At 44.4% G+C, this 20,067-nt stretch overlaps 1 long non-coding RNA gene across 2 annotated transcripts; it reads left to right on the top strand.

The window, feature by feature from the left end:
* The first annotated feature begins 1,545 nt into the window (after positions 1-1,545).
* LOC145423632 (uncharacterized) lies at positions 1,546-19,843 on the top strand. 2 transcript variants are annotated; one of them, XR_013904691.1, is made up of 2 exons: positions 1,546-1,701; positions 19,140-19,843. It is a non-coding gene; the product is annotated as an uncharacterized LOC145423632 (long non-coding RNA). The 2 variants fall into 2 exon arrangements; XR_013904690.1 differs by lacking the exon at positions 1,546-1,701 and adding an exon at positions 15,205-15,304.
* The last annotated feature ends 224 nt before the right edge of the window (positions 19,844-20,067 follow it).

Here is a 20,067-nt window from a genome sequence, read left to right as displayed (position 1 = left end):
AGAAAAAACTTTACAAACTTGTTCAGCATTTTTGGTTTTGTTTTAAATTTATTTGATGATTCCAAAAACACTGCTGATTAAAAATGAATGATTGACTTTTGACTGATTGTCTCATTTAATGAATTAATTAATACTTATCATAGTAAACTCCTCTGGGTTACCATAGTAACACGACCAGTAGAGATGCTTTGGCATGCAGACTGGAGCAGCAGGGATCAAACCACCGACCTTTCTATTGTCAGGTGACCTGCTCCACCTCCTGAGCCCCACTTCTCATGACAAATGACTTCCTTTTCTTTTATTCTCACTGACACTTGAGGATTGATCATGTTTGATTAGAGCTGCTGCTTATTCTGCAGCCACAGGATGTGCCAAGGCTCAGGGAGGGGCAGCCATGTGACCAGTTCGGCTGAGAGAAAGAAGACATCAAAGACGTGCTGTGGAAGAGCCAGATATGAATAATAACTCATGATTAAACACGTAGAGGTGTATTAACACATAGTGAGTGAAGAAGAAACACCCAGTGCATCATGGGAGTCCCCCAGCAGCCTACACCTATTGGGTGGATGTTACATGTACAAGATTCAAACTTGTGATTTGAACGAAATAATTTCATGTTTCTGTGGTGAACATAATTAAATCATGGAGCATCTGCATGAAATTCAGACACTTAATTCTTGTTCTTGTTGAGATGACAGGATACAATCTAGTCAGAGTGGTTCGTTACCTGGACTCACGAAATTCACAAGATCACATTAGATGTCAAACTGCAGGAAAATCGCTGGAGTTTTCAGCAGCAGACAACTACGCCCACAACAACAGATTTTTTTGAGTGTAACTAAGGGAGGATTCAGGGTCACCTGGTCCAGCCCTAACTATATGCTTTAGCAAAAAGGAAAGTTTGAAGCCTAATCTTGAAAGTAGAGATAGTGTCTGTCTCCTGAATCCAAACTGGAAGCTGGTTCCACAGAAGAGGGGCCTGAAAACTGAAGGCTCTGCCTCCCATTCTACTTTTAAATACTCTAGGAACAACAAGTAGGCCTGCAGAGCGAGAGCGAAGTGCTCTAATAGGGTGATATGGTACCATAACAGGGGTCCCCAACTCCTGGACTCCGGTCCAAATCCAGACCCCAAGAGGATTTTGTCCGGATCACAAAGCAGTTTCTCATTTACCGTGTCGTTGGATATTTTCTTCCTGCCGGCTGCCGTGGCTGACTTTTAAACTGGCACGACATGCAGCTATGCAGGTTAGCATCATGCTGGTCCACTCTCCCAGCCAGCTGTTGGCAGTAATGCACCACCAACTGCCAATAAAACGACAAAGAAGAACAAGCTATGTGGGTGTGCGGGTTGATAGGTTACTATGTTGGGAGCTTGCTGAGTGGATGAGTAAAAGAAGATGGCTTTGTCAAAAATACTTATAAAGTTATAAAGAGTGGAAATCTGAAGAGCTGTTATGAAATCAAACATAAGAACTTCAACCAAAGCTGTGCGCCTGGGTCTGACGGTAGAACGAGAAGTGTTGGAAAGGATGTCAGCTGTGTGGGGGGGCCCCCTTGTGGCGAGAGAGCACAGTTGCACTATTGAGCACATGTTCCAGTGATCAGAGTTGGAGCTAACACATAGCAAGAGCCGCCTGGCAGACTGACTCTGCAGGGGATGTCTACACACGGTGGGAGTTGTGTGCGTCGCTAAAGAACTGTGAGTAGACGTGGAGCCATGCCTGGAAAGGACAGTTTTAGTCTTTTATGCCAATTAGACATTTAGTGGATGTAGAAGTGCAATGTGTATCGACCCGTTCGCTATGTGGCTAGTTCATGCTACTAATGCTACCTGTTATGCTACATACCTGCTAGCTGTAAGCTAAACGATTTGGTGTTTGTGATATATTGTTGTTGGGTGTATTGGCAATCAATGTCATGTACTGTAAGGGTTTGGGAGTAGTGTATGAAACTCGTGCATGTAGATGTTCATATAGGAATTCCCATTTGTAGTTCTGGTTAGATTCGAAGAACGCTAATGCATCATAATTCATGACTTAGATGTTTATTACATTCAGTATTCTGTATATGTTCTGTTCACAGACCACACACACACCCACACCCCTCACCACTCTGTAAGCCTGCGGTTGCATTACTGTGTTGCTGTACTGTGCTGTTAAGCTGAGGAATCACAGTAAAGACGGTATAACCTTTATCTGTGCGTCCTGTGTGTTCTGACCGACACCCCAAGGTGAACACCACTGCTATTCAGCCAACGCCTATACAGTCCTGGGTTCAACCCAAATTAACAAGAAGAATAAATGAGGTATGAGCGGCTACACGGCTGATAACAGTCTGTGACAGCACAACAGCATACGAGTGTTCACTGTGAGCACGGTGGATTTTAGGAGGACACAAAAAGACTTTCACTGACTGGAAAATGATAAAGAGTGAAAGGAAGCTGCAGCAGAAACACTTTTTAGTTTGGAAGAGAAACAATGTAACAATTTTAGATGGAAACAAAGTAAAGTGCAACAATTTACCTTCAATAAAAAAGAAATTAAATCCTTAATAAAACTATAAACATTTGAACCGTTTGATACTGAAAAATAAAATGAAATAAACTCCATAAACAATCAAAATGAATTCAAACTGATCAGCATCATTAACTCAGGAGCACAATATATGAAACACTTTAACCTACAAAACAAAAACGAATCAAACAGTTTGTGCTGATTTCTTTCTTTGATCAAAATAACAAAGTCAGCATTAATGGCTCCAACGAGCACGTTTTGCAGTGCACAGCTTTTCAAAGCAGCTTTGAAGCAGGATCCTGCAGCTCTCAGCTCCTGCTCAGTGTTTAGCTGGGACCTGGACTTGGTCTGCAGCAGCAGCAGAGAAGCCTCACAAAGATGAGACTAAAGGAAGAAGAACGCCCAGAGCCTGCTGCCCTCAGAGTGGATACTGCTTCTCTACACTCAGCCAGAATCCACTCAGTGTCTGTGATGTGAACTGCAGTCTCAGTGTGGAGTCAGACGTCAATGAACTGGTTCTGCTCTGCAAAGCTGAAACCAGTTGGAGCTGGTCATGCTGGGAACTGTTTTCATGGAAGTCCTTTTTAAAGTATCCCATCAGTGATGAAATATGCTGCTTGATATATGGAGTCACTGAGGCGGCATCATCATCATTAGTGTCAACAAATTCATGCAGGTTCTCCAATGAATCTGTGTTTCCTTCATCGAGTCTCCTGCCCCACACTGCAAGCTTTCAGTGACAGAGCTGATCTTGTGACCTGAGGGAGGTTTTTATCTTTCCCTTGAAGCTGTAGATTTACTTCATTTCCAAATATGTCACTCAGGTAGGCCAGTTTTGCCAGGAAGCTCTCATCACTAACCCTGTGACTTCATACTTGTGCTCCTGCTCCAAAAACATCTGATCTGCTCTCTGAGCTCAAAAACTCAGGACAAGACTTTTCCTGGTGACAGCCGCCTGGCTTCACTGTGAAACAGCACAGCTTGATGTTCGGCTCCATCTCCTCACAGACAGCAGAGACACTCTTGTTTTTACTGGTCTGGTCTTTATAAAACCGACTACACCAATAATTTCAGTCATAACCTCACTGAATTCAGAGGAAAGCTGCTCTCAGTGTGAAACTCTCCAGCAGAGGGCGCTGTTAAGTCCTTATTGTAACACAGTTACTGTGTGCAGTTACACTTCATACATAATCTGCACTTATTTCCATCAGACATGCTGTCAGTAAATGATTGGTTTCTATTGATTCTACTTCCTGTTGACTCGTTTGATGACAGTGAAACAATCACAGCTGATTGTGTGATGATGTAAACTGTCACTGTTACATTCAGTGTGTGTGACATAATGTTAGTGCAGGCTGATAACAGCCTGGTTCTGTTAGAAACACATGAACGTGTCCATAGATCAGTGTGTGTTTAACATGAGAGCTTCAGCCCTGCTGATGTGTTAAATAAAGACATGCAGGAAAACTGATGAGACTCTGAAATAACTCTTTATATTTATAATGTAACTCTGCATCAAAAGAACAACAAAGGATCCCAGACAGGTTTCTGTGAACAAAGACCATTCTGATGTTTCTGTGTTTCTAACACTTTGACATTATTAGTAAACAGACTGCAGTGAGCAGCATTTATAAAGAGCTTCTATATAAAGATATGACAGCTGTTTGACAAGTTTATCACTCTGTGTTTGGACCTGATCAGTCCAGCTGTTTACTTGAAATATGTTCATTTTGGGGTGGGTACAGTTTCCTCTGCGGTGGGGTAGGGTGGGCTGCCCCGGGTCCTGTGGGGCTTGGCAGTGCTACTGTAGGCCCTGGTCTGGATGGACCTGGGCTCCCTTGCCTTGGTGGGTACCAGAGGACGGGGGTGCCTACTGGGGTCAGCGGGGGAGCTGGCCCTAGGGAGGGGCATCCTCCCCTCCCTCCTTTTCCTCCCCATCCCCGGCTACCTCCCTCTTCCCACTCCACCACACTCACCCACACAGGTAGGGCTTTGGGGTGCGGGTGTGTCACCAGGGTGCAGGGGAGACATCCCCCCCCACTCTGTCCCCTTCTGGCCACCTGTGCCTCAATTTTATCTCACAACTTAGACATCCACATTACTTACACTCTCATAACACACACATATATATAGGGCCTTGAGGGTGGGCACGTTAACGGCGTCCGGTGGACGGTCTGTGTACTCAAATCTACCTCTGGCGCTGGTGCCCACCTCTCAATTTTAAATCCATGTAGACATTGAGGGTTCTCGGGAGGGGCCATGCTAACACCTGCTGCTCTCTGGCAGCAGCACCATGCTCTCCCTTGTTTTAAATGCACTTTAGAACAACACGCAGCAACACTACACATGAGCGGGAGGAGGGAGGTATGGGGTCTTCACACACCCCCGTTCGCTGCTAGCCATTGGGGCGGGGGCTGGGAGGAGATGTTGGCTGTCCGATTGGCCTCCCTGCTGCTGCGGAGCCTGGGACGGTCTGCTTGTCTCCACCCCGGGGGGAAGGGTAACATCTCTTAGGTCTGGGTTCTGTTTCCCCCTCTGGGGGCGAGGGTACCTGGACCCGGGGTATAGAGTATGTTTGGGGAGTGTGATTGTGTGTCCATTTATGTCAATCCTTATGTTGGGTGAGTGCTGAGTGTTTGTACAGTGGGGAAAAAAAGTATTTAGTCAGCCACTGATTGTGCAAGTTCCCCCACTTAAAATGATGACAGAGGTCAGTAATTTGCACCAGAGGTACACTTCAACTGTGAGAGACAGAATGTGGAAAAAAAATCCATGAATTCACATGGTAGGATTTGTAAAGAATTTATCCGTAAATCAGGGTGGCAAATAAGTATTTGGTCACCTCAAACATGGAAAATCTCTGGCTCTCACAGAGCTGTAACGTCTTCTGTAAGACGCTTTTCTGTCCCCCATTCGTTACCTGTATGAATGGCACCTGTTTGAACTCATCATCTGTATAAAAGACACCTGTCCACAGCCTCAAACAGTCAGACTCCAAACTCCGCCATGGCCAAGACCAAAGAGCTCTCGAAGGACACCAGGAAAAGTATTGTAGACCTGCACCAGACTGGGAAGAGTGAATCTACAATAGGCAAGCAGCTTGGTGTGAAAAAAATCAACTGTGGGAGCAATCATCAGAAAATGGAAGACATACAAGACCACTGATAATCTCCCTCGATCTGGGGCTCCACGCAAGATCTCATCCCGTGGGGTCAAAATGATCATGAGAACGGTGAGCAAAGATCCCAGAACCACACGGGGGGACCTGGTGAATGACCTGCAGAGAGCTGGGACCAAAGTAACAAAGGTCACCATCAGTAACACACTACAACGGCAGGGAATCAAATCCCGCAGTGCCAGACGTGTTCCGCTGCTGAAGCCAGTGCATGTCCAGGCCCGTCTGAAGTTTGCCAGAGAGCACATGGATGATACAGCAGAGGATTGGGAGAATGTCATGTGGTCAGATGAAACCAAAGTAGAACTTTTTGGTATAAACTCAACTTGTCGTGTTTGGAGGACGAAGAATACTGAGTTGCATCCCAAGAACACCATACCTACTGTGAAGCATGGGGGTGGAAACATCATGCTATGGGGCTGTTTTTCTGCCAAGGGGACAGGACGACTGATCCGTGTTAAGGACAGAATGAATGGGGCCATGTATCGTGAGATTTTGAGCCAAAACCTCCTTCCATCAGTGAGAACTTTGAAGATGAAACGAGGCTGGGTCTTCCAACATGACAATGATCCAAAACACACCGCCCGGGCAACAAAGGAGTGGCTCCGTAAGAAGCATTTGAAAGTCCTGGAGTGGCCTAGCCAGTCTCCAGACCTCAACCCCATAGAAAATCTGTGGCGGGAGTTGAAAGTCCGTGTTGCTCGGCGACAGCCCCAAAACATCACTGCTCTTGAGAAGATCTGCATGGAGGAATGGGCCAAAATACCAGCTACTGTGTGTGCAAACCTGGTAAAGACCTATAGTAAACGTTTGACCTCTGTTATTGCCAACAAAGGTTATGTTACAAAGTATTGAGTTGTATTTTTGTTATTGACCAAATACTTATTTGCCACCCTGATTTACGAATAAATTCTTTACAAATCCTACCATGTGGATTCATGGATTTTTTTTCACATTCTGTCTCTCACAGTTGAAGTGTACCTCTGGTGCAAATTACTGACCTCTGTCATCATTTTAGGTGGGGGAACTTGCACAATCGGTGGCTGACTAAATACTTTTTTGCCCCACTGTATATGTGTGCATGAGGGTGGGAATGCATGTTTCTGTCTGTGTGTGCCTGTTTGTCTGTGTCTATATGTCAGGTCGGGTCTTAGACTCCACCTCTCTGGGGACTCCCAGGCCCTCCAAGGCCTATCTCCCCTCACCACACTCCCTGCTGGTGACTGATGCCCTCAGGGGTCGGTGCATTGGTGGTTCTTGGTGTCCGGGGCTGGGCACTCAGGTATGTACCGGCTCACTCCCGGTGGCTACCTGGCGGGGCCTGGCGCCTGTTGCTCGGTCAGGCCTCCTCCAGGGTGCGGGGGGCCCTCGGGCCTCTGGCCTCTGGGCCTGCGGCTCGGTTCACTCTGGCACAGCTGGCTGCCGGCGGAGCCGTTGGGCACGCCGGTGCAGCCCCCTCTAGCTTCTGCTCGGTGGCTACTGGGTGACGCCTCGTCTGGGGATCCTCAGCCCTTCCCATGAGGGTGGCACAGATGCCCCTCTGGTGGTCCTCCTTGGGCTCTCGCACTCTGGGGCCTCTGGATGTCTGGGGCCTGGATCTCCTCCATGTCTGTTTCATGCCCTGGGGGACGGGGCTATGGCTCGCTACATCCTCTTGAAAGAAGGAAAAAGAAAGAAAGAAAGTGTACTTTATTGGTCCCCGTGGGGAAAATCGCTCTCTGCATTTAACCCATTCACTCAGTGAAGCAGTGGGCAGCCATTGGGCGCCCGGGGAGCAGTGTGTAGGGACGGTACCTTGCTCAGGGGTACCTCAGGGTAGCTGTTCAGGGGAATCGAACCCCCGACCTTCCGATCATGGGGCCACCACTCTACCTACTGAGCTATACTTGCAGACCATTACATGTGGAAACCATTTGAATACAAGCGCGCTGATCCACACAGGTATGCACACGGGTGTTCACTGCTCGTAGACTTTAATTACACCTTTCTTGGCTGCTACTGCGAAGCACATTGTGCGCTGTCTGTCCTGCGTGCTGCACAACACATTATTTGACCACAAGTGTCTGTGAAGGTTCTCAGTCATCCAGGTCATCGTAGTCAAAGGAGCCTCTTTGCTGACTTTAAAGTCAGCAAAGAGGCACAGAAAAGAAGATCAGACACCAGCGAGGGAGGATAAGAAGGACAGACGCAACAACATTGTCATCCCCTATGTAGCCGGTGTATCAGAAAAACTCAGGAGAGTTTTCTCCAAGCATGACATTTCAGACCCAGCAACACGCTCAGACAAAAACTGGTTCACCCGAAAGACAAAACGCCAAAACACAGACTTAACAATGTGGTGTTTGCTGTACAGTGCAGCGAGGAATGCCCAGACCTCTACATTGGAGAGACCAAACAGCCACTTCACAAGCGCATGGCACAACACAGAAGAGCCACCTCCACAGGACAAGACTCAGCAGTCCATCTGCATCTTAAGGATAAAGGACACTCTTTCGAGGATGCCAATGTTCACATTTTGGACAGAGAGGACAGATGGTTTGAAAGAGGAGTGAAAGAAGCCATCTATGTCCACTGTGAACGACCATCTTTGAACAGAGGCGGTGGTTTACGACACCAACTGTCTGCCATCTATAATCCAGTTTTGAGATCCCTTGCCAGACGCCTTAATGCCCACTCACATCCTGGGCCATCTGATCTCAGGAATTCGCATGATAAGGTGGGGCCAGGTTTCCCAATGAGCTCACCCAAAACTCTGGCTGATTGGGACCCACACCCAGTTTCACACCTTGGCTCAGGCGATTAGAGGATCATCAGGGGGTCCTTTTGTCCCTCTGGGGGGGACACTCCCACTAGGTTTATATCTGGGACTCTCCACCATTTGACCTTAGAACTGAAGAAGCTTCTCGGATGAGAGGTGAAACGTCTTCAAGTAACTTAAAGAAGTCCAGACGCTTTTCTTTGCAAGCTCCTTTGACATTTGACCACAAGCAATCTTTTCTGGTTTGACGCCGTCTTTGTAGCCAGAAACCAGCTCTCTCCTCGGCTTCATCCACTACACGCTTCCCCCACGCCAGTCTCCTCCGTCACTATAAAGGGGAGAGTCATGAGCTCCATCACCCTCACCTGTGCCGTCCAACGTCCCGCCACCAGCCTCCACTGCAGCAGCCCAGAGACCACACCCCTGCCACAATAAGTAAAAGTATATCCTTGCTGTACCCTTAATGCTAAATGTGCTAAATTAACCGCTGCCTTTGCCCCTTTGGGATTATTCTTATGTCACTGGGATGTTGACCTTTGACCTTCACATTAGAGAGATGGGCAGACATAATTAGTGTATGAATTTTAAAGTAACAGGTAATAAAGAGAGTGTAGCAAATGTAGTCAGGTTTATTACTCTGTATCACACATGAGTGCCCAAGGGAGGCGGGGCTGACTGGGGAGACACAGGAAACAGAGAGACAGGGCTGACTCGACATGAAACGATGAAACGTGGGACACGGGAACAGAAACTAAACACAGGCTGAAATGAACACTGAGGGAGGGAGAACTAAGATTACTGAGAGCCTGATAAATAAGAAGAACAAAAACCAAGAAAAACAATAGTCAAAGAAAACCAAAAACACAAAGCATTGGGCCAGGACCCACTGCTGTGACATTTATATGTGATAAAAACATTAAAAACTGCTCAGATGTTGAAATCTTTCTACGTATACTTTAGGTTCAGCTCTCCAGCCTGGCATTTGGTTAAGCATGACTCAAACATTTGATTTTGTTTAACTGGTTTTAATTATAGTTACTTTTTGTGAACATTTGTTGCAGCATTTAAAAATACATCATTTATTTTCAAACTTTTATTTGATTTAGAGCATCATATTTGACCAACGTAAATGTTTTAATTTCATATAAAATAATTGAAACAGTGAACTAAATATCTGAAATCTTTCCTTCCTTAAAAGTTATAATCCTACTTAAGTTATAGTGCAAACGCTTAAGCAACAAATATACTTAATGCTAATTAATTAATATTTCCCTTTGATGTTGCAACTATGCGGTCACTTCTGTCTTTAAACAAAATAATATTTTCCAGTTACAGAAATCATAAAGTCCAAACTAAAGTGCTACTGTTGCTATATGCATTTTATATAAATCATGGATGATGGTCCTGACATGAAGGAAGAGAAAGTTACAGGTTGCATCCTTTGACTTTGTCTCCGTGCCTTTGGGCGATTTTCAGAAGGACAGATGTTTCTGTTCAATTCTTAAATCAATTTTTTCAAACACAAACACTATTTTAAAGCTTCTAGAGAGTAAAATATTAATGATAATTATAATAACAATAATAAAAACAAAAGCTCTCAGATCCATCAAACCAAGCAGCAGAAAGAACAATAACTGAAGAGAAAACTTTAACCTTGTAGACTTCATTATGTTCCAGCTGCTCTACAGACGCTGTGACCTCGAACTTAAGCAGGTCGTAAAGTATGTGCAGCTCAATAACTTCATAATCAGACCCTGTGGTATTTAGGCAGCAGAACAACTAAGAATAACAACTACAAATAATGTTTTTAGGTTTCTGTTGTACTGCAAGGTTCTGTACAGGAGAACCAAACCAAGAGCAAATATTACGTCTCATTTACACCTGAGCACGAAGAGCCATCAACATTTAGCAAATTGAATCATCTTTGTTTAGATGCAAGAAGAATCATATAGAAATGAAAAAGTAGAAATAGAAATCCAGAGCAAAGATATCCTCTAATTCAGCGTAGCACATGTGCAGCTGCTGCGATTCACGTAAGCATTCGGCTCGTCGCTGTTGCAGATTTTTCTCTCGCTGTTCTGGCTCACAGCGCTGCAAACACAAAAATAAATATCCCCAAAGCTGTGAAAGGGAGCTAATTAGTAAGAGTATTGTTACTCTCCGCAGGAGTAGTCCAGCAGTACAAATCAGTCCAATAACAAGGTGTGTAACATCTAGCAGGGTGACAGAAAAACCCAGGGTAACTTCTAAGGACCTCAACGTCTCTCTCACATTGTGTCTTTTAAACATGCTTCCATTTGTCACTTCAGTCTTTACTCTGAAATACAGGAAGAGAAATCATGGCTGAAACTACTTCTCATGAAACCAGGGGTGTGGTCCAACAGTCAGTTTGGTGAGGAAGGTTCCTAACTGAGAGAAGTGACCCAGAAGTATCTGTGTAGCAGCCACAATGAATCCAGATCATGAGCTTTATTAACTGATCAAAGTCTCTTCTTTCATCTTCTGTATCATTCAGTTTGCATTGGTAATGCCCATTATTGTAATGCTTTTTTAAGACGAGCAAAACGTTATTTCACTTTGGGTTAGCTGGGATAAGTGATGGATGGAGGGAATTTTACTTCAGCCACAGAAATCCTAAACAGGAAGGAGGAGCAGAGTTACAGTGGATCACTATCCAGCAGGGAAACAAGGTTTATTTCAATTTCTTGGCCATGAGTGAGATTTACTGAGTGGGCAAATTAGGGAGACGACACCATCAGATCCCGAGCCCTCCATGTGTTAATCAAGAGACGGCTGCTGTGCTACATCCATAAATAATGAATAAATTAGGAGCTAAAGCTGAAAGGACAGTTTATTTATACCATCTTCACGTGAACACATTCAAGAACATCACAGATGAAGAAACATTAAAAACTTTTACACTACATAAAGCAAGAAAAATAGTTTTTCTTTCAGGTGGTTTCAGAAAAACAGAAACATCAAACATCTCCAAGACTCTCTGTTACGTTCCCCTGGGGGGGGTCTAGGCGTTAAGGGGGAAGTAACAAAAGTGACCGGGTCAGAAAAAGGAGTCAGGGAGGCGAAACAGTTAAATAAAACAGTTTTATTAAAGTAATTCAACTAAAAGAGACGGACAAGCCGTTATCCCCATAAAAGAAACACAAACAAAACTCAGGCGTTGGTCAATAAAGCAAAGTCAAAAGGAAAGCGCAGCTCACTAGCTGCAAACACCACAAAACACACGCAGCTCACTAGCTGCAAACACCACAAAACACACACAGCTCACTAGCTGCAAACACCACAAAACACACACAGCTCACTAGCTGCAAACACCACAAAACACACACAGCTCACTAGCTGCAAACACCACAAAACACACACAGCTCACTAGCTGCAAACACCACAAAACACACACAGCTCACTAGCTGCAAACACCACAAAACACACACAGCTCACTAGCTGCAAACACCACAAAACACACACAGCTCACTAGCTGCAAACACCACAAAACACACACACACAGCTCACTAGCTGGACCCACACAAAATGGCACTCTGGCCCAGAGCTCACCTTTCCCTGGGCTTAAATACTTTTAATTACTGATGTGAGTCAGCTGTGTTACAGGGAAAGGTGGCACCTCAGGCAGAAGAGGTGGTGGGACACGCCCACACAGGCACCTTCAGGAGGAGGCCCTGCTAGGGCCGTAACACCCCCTCCCATAAATGCAAACCCATGGTTTGTCAAATTACCATAACCAAAAGCGAGTCCATAGCCGTGTCAAGACGAAATTGCAGGCTTTCCACCTACCAAACCGCGTAGCAACGGTTAGGCATTGCCCGCGGGAGCTGCCAATCCCATCTGAGTGGGTTCACCACATTACCAGAGAGTGGCCCCAGACCCTCGAAACAGTGTCCCATGGGCTAGCCGGGGCTTCGAACCATCGCGTGTGGAGAACCCAGCAGGCAGCTAGCAGGCTTCACTTAAACACAGACATGCTTGTTAGCAGGGGGTGCAGATCTGAAGGGTGGTTTTGAACATGAACCGGAGAAAGGGTCGACCAGCGGCAGCTCAGGGTTAGTTGGCCTCATACACTGATTACGAGATGCTACCGAGCAATTGTGCTCCAGGTTTAGCCTTTCAGTAGGCCTGGCAAGCTTGTCAGTTTGAGAGCCAAGACTGACTTTTCTCAAAATAGGCCCCTCTTGTGTGGAGCGGGCTTTCTGTTTGAGTGCCAGTCTGACACAATTGGCAACCACATGGCCAGGCTTGTGACAGAAAAAACAGTTTGGGCCTAGAGCTTAACACCATAACTGCGTTTTCCTTCTTAGCTGGCCCACTCTTACCTGTCCAGGCTGCGCTATAGTGCAGAGGGATATCCTGTCCTACCGCACTTGCTGTATGAGTCAGCCTAAACTCATCTGCCAGGGTGGCAGCTTGCTGTAGAGTTGTAACCCTCTGTTCACTTAAATAGAGGGCCACAGACTTAGGGACAGAGTTTTTAAAATCCTCCACCAGCATAAGCTCACGTATGGACTCTACATCATTAACCTGGCTTGCCGCACACCACCTATCAAAGAGCCTCGCCTTCTCCCTGGCGAAGTCAAGATAGGACTGTCCCTGCACCAACTCCAACCCTCGAAAATGCTGCCTATAGGCCTCAAGTACCAGTTCATAGGCTTGGAGGACGGCACTTTTGATCTTTCCATAAACCAGGCCATCCTGCCTAGAGAGACCAGAACACGCTTCTTGAGCCTTACCTGTCAACCGACACAGCAGCATCACCCCCCACACATCTTGAGGCCACTGCAGTGCAGTTGCCAGGCGTTCGAACACACTGAAAAAACTGAACACTGGATTCACAGAAGTCTGGAACCAGGTGAATGTTATTGCTCACAAACGAGCCTCTAGACACCTGTACACTAGCAGCTGTGTCATCCATTTTGGGGATGGTGAAGGGTTAGAAAAACACAACCTAATTAAGACAGTTAACAGACCACTACACAACTTACTTTAGCTGACCAACTTACCTTTTGACACACACACACACACACACACACACACACCCTACCCAGTTCCTAAGCACAACAAACTTTACCTACCTATCTTCTGGAGCGTGCTGGGCTCGAGGCAACTTGAAAGGCAGAACTTCAGTGACCGGAGCCCTGAATTGCCTACCCCCGACAGAGAATTAATCCCCACCCAGGATTACTCCAAAAAAAACAAAGGCAAAATAACAAGAGTGCCCGAAGGAGGAACTTAAAGAGCTCAGCTGGACATTCACCTACCTTAACTGGGAAGTTGTTAATCTCTAAAAAGGTGCCAAAGCGAGATAATCAAAAAGAAAACCAAATTCAACACAGAACTCCCTTTTCAAATATCCCGGACGAGCCCCCACTTGTTACGTTCCCCTGGGGGGGATCTAGGCGTTAAGGGGGAAGTAACAAAAGTGACCGGGTCAGAAAAAGGAGTCAGGGAGGCGAAACAGTTAAATAAAACAGTTTTATTAAAGTAATTCAACTAAAAGAGACGGACAAGCCGTTATCCCCATAAAAGAAACACAAACAAAACTCAGGCGTTGGTCAATAAAGCAAAGTCAAAAGGAAAGCGCAGCTCACTAGCTGGAAACCACAAACACAGCTCACTAGCTGCAATCACCACAAAACACACACACAGCTCACTAGCTGGACCCACACAAAATGGCACTCTGGCCCAGAGCTCACCTTTCCCTGGGCTTAAATACTTTTAATTACTGATTTGAGTCAGCTGTGTTACAGGGAAAGGTGGCACCTCAGGCAGAAGAGGTGGTGGGACACGCGCACACAGGCACCTTCAGGAGGAGGCCCTGCTAGGGCCGTAACACTCTCTTTGAAAGAACTAAAAACCTTTGTTCTCATGGTCCAATCATGAGTGAACTCCCCGATGAAGCCTTGTGTGCTAAAACATGTCAGAGTTTTAAAGGTTAAACATGAGTTTCCAAAACGTTTTGCTGGAGAACAATGAACTATTTGACTGAGTTTCAATCATTTACAGACGAGCAAAACCAGGACAGAGAAAAAAGGACAAAACTGACTCAGTAAAACAACAGAAAAGAAGATCTCATGTAGATCTGTATTATGTAGAAGTTCAGCCCAGCAACCAGTTCAGTTCAACACAAGTTTAAATGATTCTATCTGAACTCTGTGGAGCCTGATCTCAAGCTGTTTGAGTCTGACACAGAAACCAGAGGATCTTTCTGTGTCTTCAGATTCACTGTGATCCAGTGATGGGAGTGATTTCAGCCCTGAGTGATCGCGCTGATGTTTGCACAGAGCAGACAATGAGGTGAATGTTTGGGCACATTGGTAACAGTGAAACAGTTTATTAGTAACGTGGGATCGTTTGTGTGCAGAGTATGAACTGAGATTCCTGAAGCTCTTGTCACACTGGTCACAGCTGTAGTTTCCTTCCATGTGTGTACATTCATGAATGTTACGACTATGTGACTGTGAGAAGCTTCTCTCACAGTGTCTGCACTTGTGTGGTTTCTCTCCTGTGTGGACTCGTTTGTGTGATTTAAGGTCCCTTGCAGTGGTGAAGGATGACCCACACTGATCACAGAAGTGCTTTTTAACCCCACTGTGAATCAGTTCATGTTGTTTTAAATCACTTGGTGTGGTGAAGCTTCTCCCACATTCTTTGCAGTATTTCAGTTTGTCTCCAGTGTGTCTACGTTGATGTACTTTTAGGGTCTTTTGCTGACTGAAAGTTTTTCCACAGAGGTCACAATGAAAGTCTTTCCCACCACCACAGTGATGACAGGGTTGAGAACTGGATCCATCTGTGTCGCTCTGCTTCTAAACAAAGACACAAAGACAGTGTAAGTCAGTCCTTCAACATTTGTATCCTGAACGTCGCCTGAAATAAAGAGCATCTCTGCAGACGTCCAACTACATTTGACTGTTTCAGTTAACACACTCAGTTTACTGGGCTGCAATAACTACAATACTACCACCATAATACTACAGTAATACTAAAATCATAACTGAAAGGAAAATCTGAATAATCACTCAGAGCTGCTTTTCCATGCAGTAGAATTGCTAACATGCTAACACAGTTTAATGAGCAGAGTTGTTCCAAACAGTCAGGCTAAAATGACAAGATAACAATATAAATACATACCTCACAGTAGCTGCACTTGTAGACTCTCTTTCTGGTGTGGATCTGTTTGTGTTCTCTCAGGTGATGTGGAGCTTTAAAAGTCTTCTCACACAGGTCACATTGATAAGGTCTCTCCTCAGTGTGGGTAAACATGTGTTGTTGTAAGTGTGCGTCTGTTGTAAAGTATTTGCCACACTGTTCACAGCAGTACACATCATGTCTGGTGTGAATGCGTAGGTGTGTATTTCGGTTCCCTCTCTGGCTGAAAGTTTTTCCACAGATGTCACAGCTGTATGCCTTAATTCCAGAGTGGGTAACTAGATGACTCTGTAAGTTGCTACTGCGAGTAAAAGCTCTGCCACACTGATCACAGCTGTACACTTTAACTCCACTGTGGATGAGTTGGTGTTTTTTTAGGGAACCCTTCAAGGAAAAAGACTTCCCACACAAGTCACAGCTGAACGGTCTCTCTCCAGTGTGGATGACCTGATGCTGTTTTAGTGAAGCCTTCAGAGTAAACTCCATCCCACACTCGTCACAGCTGTATGCCTTAATTCCAGAGTGGGTAACTAGATGCTTCTGTAAGCTGCTACTGTGAGTAAAAGCTCTGCCACACTGATCACAGCTGTATGCCTTAATTCCAGAGTGGGTAACTAGATGACTCTGTAAGTGGCTACTGCGAGTAAAAGCTCTGCCACACTGATCACAGCTGTATGGCTTAATTCCAGAGTGGTTAACTAGATGACTCTGTAAGTTGCTACTGTGAGTAAAAGCTCTGCCACACTGATCACAGCTGTACGCTTTAACTCCACTGTGGATGAGTTGGTGTTGTTTTAGGGAACCCTTCGAGGAAAAAGACTTCCCACACAAGTCACAGCTGAACGGTCTCTCTCCAGTGTGGATGACCTGATGCTGTTTTAGTGAAGCCTTCACAGTAAACTCCATCCCACACTCGTCACAGCTGTATGGCTTAATTCCAGAGTGGGTAACTAGATGCTTCTGTAAGCTGCTACTGTGAGTAAAAGCTCTGCCACACTGATCACAGCTGTATGCCTTAATTCCAGAGTGGGTAACTAGATGACTCTGTAAGTGGCTACTGCGAGTAAAAGCTCTGCCACACTGATCACAGCTGTATGGCTTAATTCCAGAGTGGGTAACTAGATGACTCTGTAAGTGGCTACTGTGAGTAAAAGCTCTGCCACACTGATCACAGCTGTACGCTTTAACTCCACTGTGGATGAGTTGGTGTTTTTTTAGGGAACCCTTCGAGGAAAAAGACTTCCCACACAAGTCACAGCTGAACGGTCTCTCTCCAGTGTGGATGACCTGATGCTGTTTTAGTGAAGCCTTCACAGTAAACTCCATCCCACACTCGTCACAGCTGTATGCCTTAATTCCAGAGTGGGTAACTAGATGCTTCTGTAAGCTGCTACTGTGAGTAAAAGCTCTGCCACACTGATCACAGCTGTATGCCTTAATTCCAGAGTGGGTAACTAGATGACTCTGTAAGTGGCTACTGCGAGTAAAAGCTCTGCCACACTGATCACAGCTGTATGGCTTAATTCCAGAGTGGGTAACTAGATGACTCTGTAAGTGGCTACTGTGAGTAAAAGCTCTGCCACACTGATCACAGCTGTACGCTTTAACTCCACTGTGGATGAGTTGGTGTTTTTTTAGGGAACCCTTCAAGGAAAAAGACTTCCCACACAAGTCACAGCTGAACGGTCTCTCTCCAGTGTGGATGACCTGATGCTGTTTTAGTTTAGCCCTCACAGTAAAACCCTTCCCACACTCGTCACAGGTGTGTTTTTTCTCTCCCTTTCTTCTGTGAGGTTTGTCGGCCTCCTGAGAGCGCTGACTTCTGGCTCCATGTTGGTCCTGCAGTGACAGAGATACAAACAGAGGCAGTGAGTGAAATGCAGTCGTGGAACAAACTCAACCTTCAAACTCCATTAACACTAGTTTTAAACCTGAAGGTGGAGCGTGGCACCAAACATCTTAAAGGTCTCTTATCCCCACCTGCTGGTAGTTCTAACACATTACATCCAACCTGCTGTTAAAGATAATTCATGACTGTTCAAACACTAAAATCATGCACACACACACATTATTTTATAATTTAGATTATTTTGTTGTTTCCTATTACATATTTCTATAATTTGTATAGATTTATACAGAATTATTCAGTGATAATAAATCCTATGTTTGTTTATTCTAAAGGAACCCCGTTAGCTTCCACAACAGATGTTGCTCGTCTTCCGTCAAATACTCACATAAAATATTACACAATAAAGTGGATTCAAGATATCCACATAATTTCACTCTTACATCCACAGTGAGGTTTCACAATTGTTCAAATATAAGCAATCAATAATAATAATAATAATATCAATAACATTGAGGCACATTACACAAATTTCAAAAACAAATCATGTCTTACAATATTTACAACAACTAAAAGCTCTGTAAATCGGCTTTTAAGTGTTCATTGAAGTTTTGAATAATTCTCTAATTTTTTAAGGCAACTTATTCCACTTAAAAGTTGCTCTAAATGTAACAGTTTTACAAAACGTTACTTTTAACTCGAGCATTTACTAAATTGCAGCTTGTTGAAAACTGTGTAATATGATGATGTATTTCATCTGGATACTGCAGCTGAGCAGAATAAATGTGGTGTGTTTAACAGAATTGCTTTCTTTAGAACTACAAGTAAGCCATAGAATATTTTAGCCTGTACAGGAAGCCAAGAAAGGTTATTATGCATTTTATCAATATTAGTATAGTATGAACATCTTCACACTAATCTGGACGCCTTATTCTGGACTAACTGAAGTCTGTTAAGATCTGTCTTATTAGCTGCTGACCAAATGATTGAACAATACTCCAGATGAGACATTACTAGTGCATTAATGACATCTTTCATAATGAAGAAGTGATACACAAAGAGCATTTCATAGCCATAGCTATGCCTTGTCGGCAGAGTTATGTGACATTAGTGATGTTTGTACTTTCAGCGTTAACTTGGTTTTAAAGCCTTTAAAATATACGCCGTTCAATAGTCGACCTTAATCTGACAGAGAATGTGATGATTTTGTGGATAATTAAAGTCAGTCATATATCCACAAACACAACAAGCTGAAAGTCAGTGATGCTGCTCGGTTTGCAGTCCTGAATATCACGGCACAAGCAGGATTCACTGCACTGTTAATGTTAGCTGTGTTATATTGCTGCCTCTGTTCGGTGGTGTCGAGCCAAACGCACTTTAACGTGTGTTTGAACGAGCTGACGGTTCACTCGTTAAGCTGAAAGAAAGATGCTTTAATCACAGCAGTCACACATGTGTCCACTGCACCATCTGGAACTCTTCTTGTTTACACTCGTAATAACACAAACACTAAATCCTGCTTCTCTGGTGCTGTTGTGTAGCAGTGTGTACACCTGAGACTGTCACCTGTCTGTCTGTCCTGCACTCTCTCTCTGTTTCTTTCTCTCTGATTGTGGAATAAAAGTATGAACATGTGTTTATAAGTTACACTTGTGTTTGAATCCTGCAGCTTATCACACATTTGATTTCCATGTGTGACGACTGCAAGTGTCCAGAGTGAGGACAGACTGAGGGAGCCACTGCTGCACATCATCTGTGAGGCTTTGCAGCCCTGATGATCCACCAGGACAAACTCAGCAGTGTGTGAGGAAGAGGAGGAGGAAGAGCCAGCAGCAGCTGACAGATGGAGAGAATAGACAGACTGTTCCCTGTTTGTGAAGGACTGCTAGGAAGGTTTAACATAACTGTCTGTGCTGAATCAGTCTTATTAGGTAATGTTCAAATAATGTGATCATCCCAGTGTTTCCAGTGTGGGAGAAAGTACTCAGAGTACTCAGGGCCTTCAAGTTACACACTATGAAAGGCAGCAACAAGTTTAATGTTCAGAAACCTAAAGTCTGTATCAGCAGCAGAATGGAGCTAAAATAAATGTTGGTTTCAGTTCTATGAAGCTTTGAGTATTTTGGATCAGTAGCTGCTGTGTTTGTTGCATCATATTGCTGTAACTGTTTATATGCTTTATATATTCTGAGCTAAGTTGATCTATAGTGTTACATCATATTCTATAAGGATGTTATGTGTTTGTAGACTTTCTGCCCAGTTTGACCCATTTAGCAGACGTCAGCCTGTTTAATGCTCTGATATCTATTCTGTGTGACTTACAGCAGTTATGACATGGTCTGATTTTCTCACCCAATAAAGGAATATTTCATATATCAGTCTACTCTTCATTCTATCAGACACAGTTATCACAGCTCCTACATTTGCTTTTTACACATATATGTAAGCACTGAGCCACATTTAGTACCAACATATTAAATGAACAATATTTGTCTCTTATATATAACACATCTGTATACACACTGTCACAGATACTTGTCTGTGAGTGAAGTGATTAATATAATAACTATAATATTGGCCATATTATATTTACATTA

Source organism: Astatotilapia calliptera, chromosome 3, assembly GCF_964374335.1.
Source record: "Astatotilapia calliptera chromosome 3, fAstCal68.1, whole genome shotgun sequence".
Classification (NCBI taxonomy): Eukaryota; Metazoa; Chordata; class Actinopteri; order Cichliformes; family Cichlidae; genus Astatotilapia; species Astatotilapia calliptera.
The sequence above is the reverse complement of the archived record's forward strand: the minus strand, read 5'-3'. Positions and strand labels throughout refer to the sequence as shown.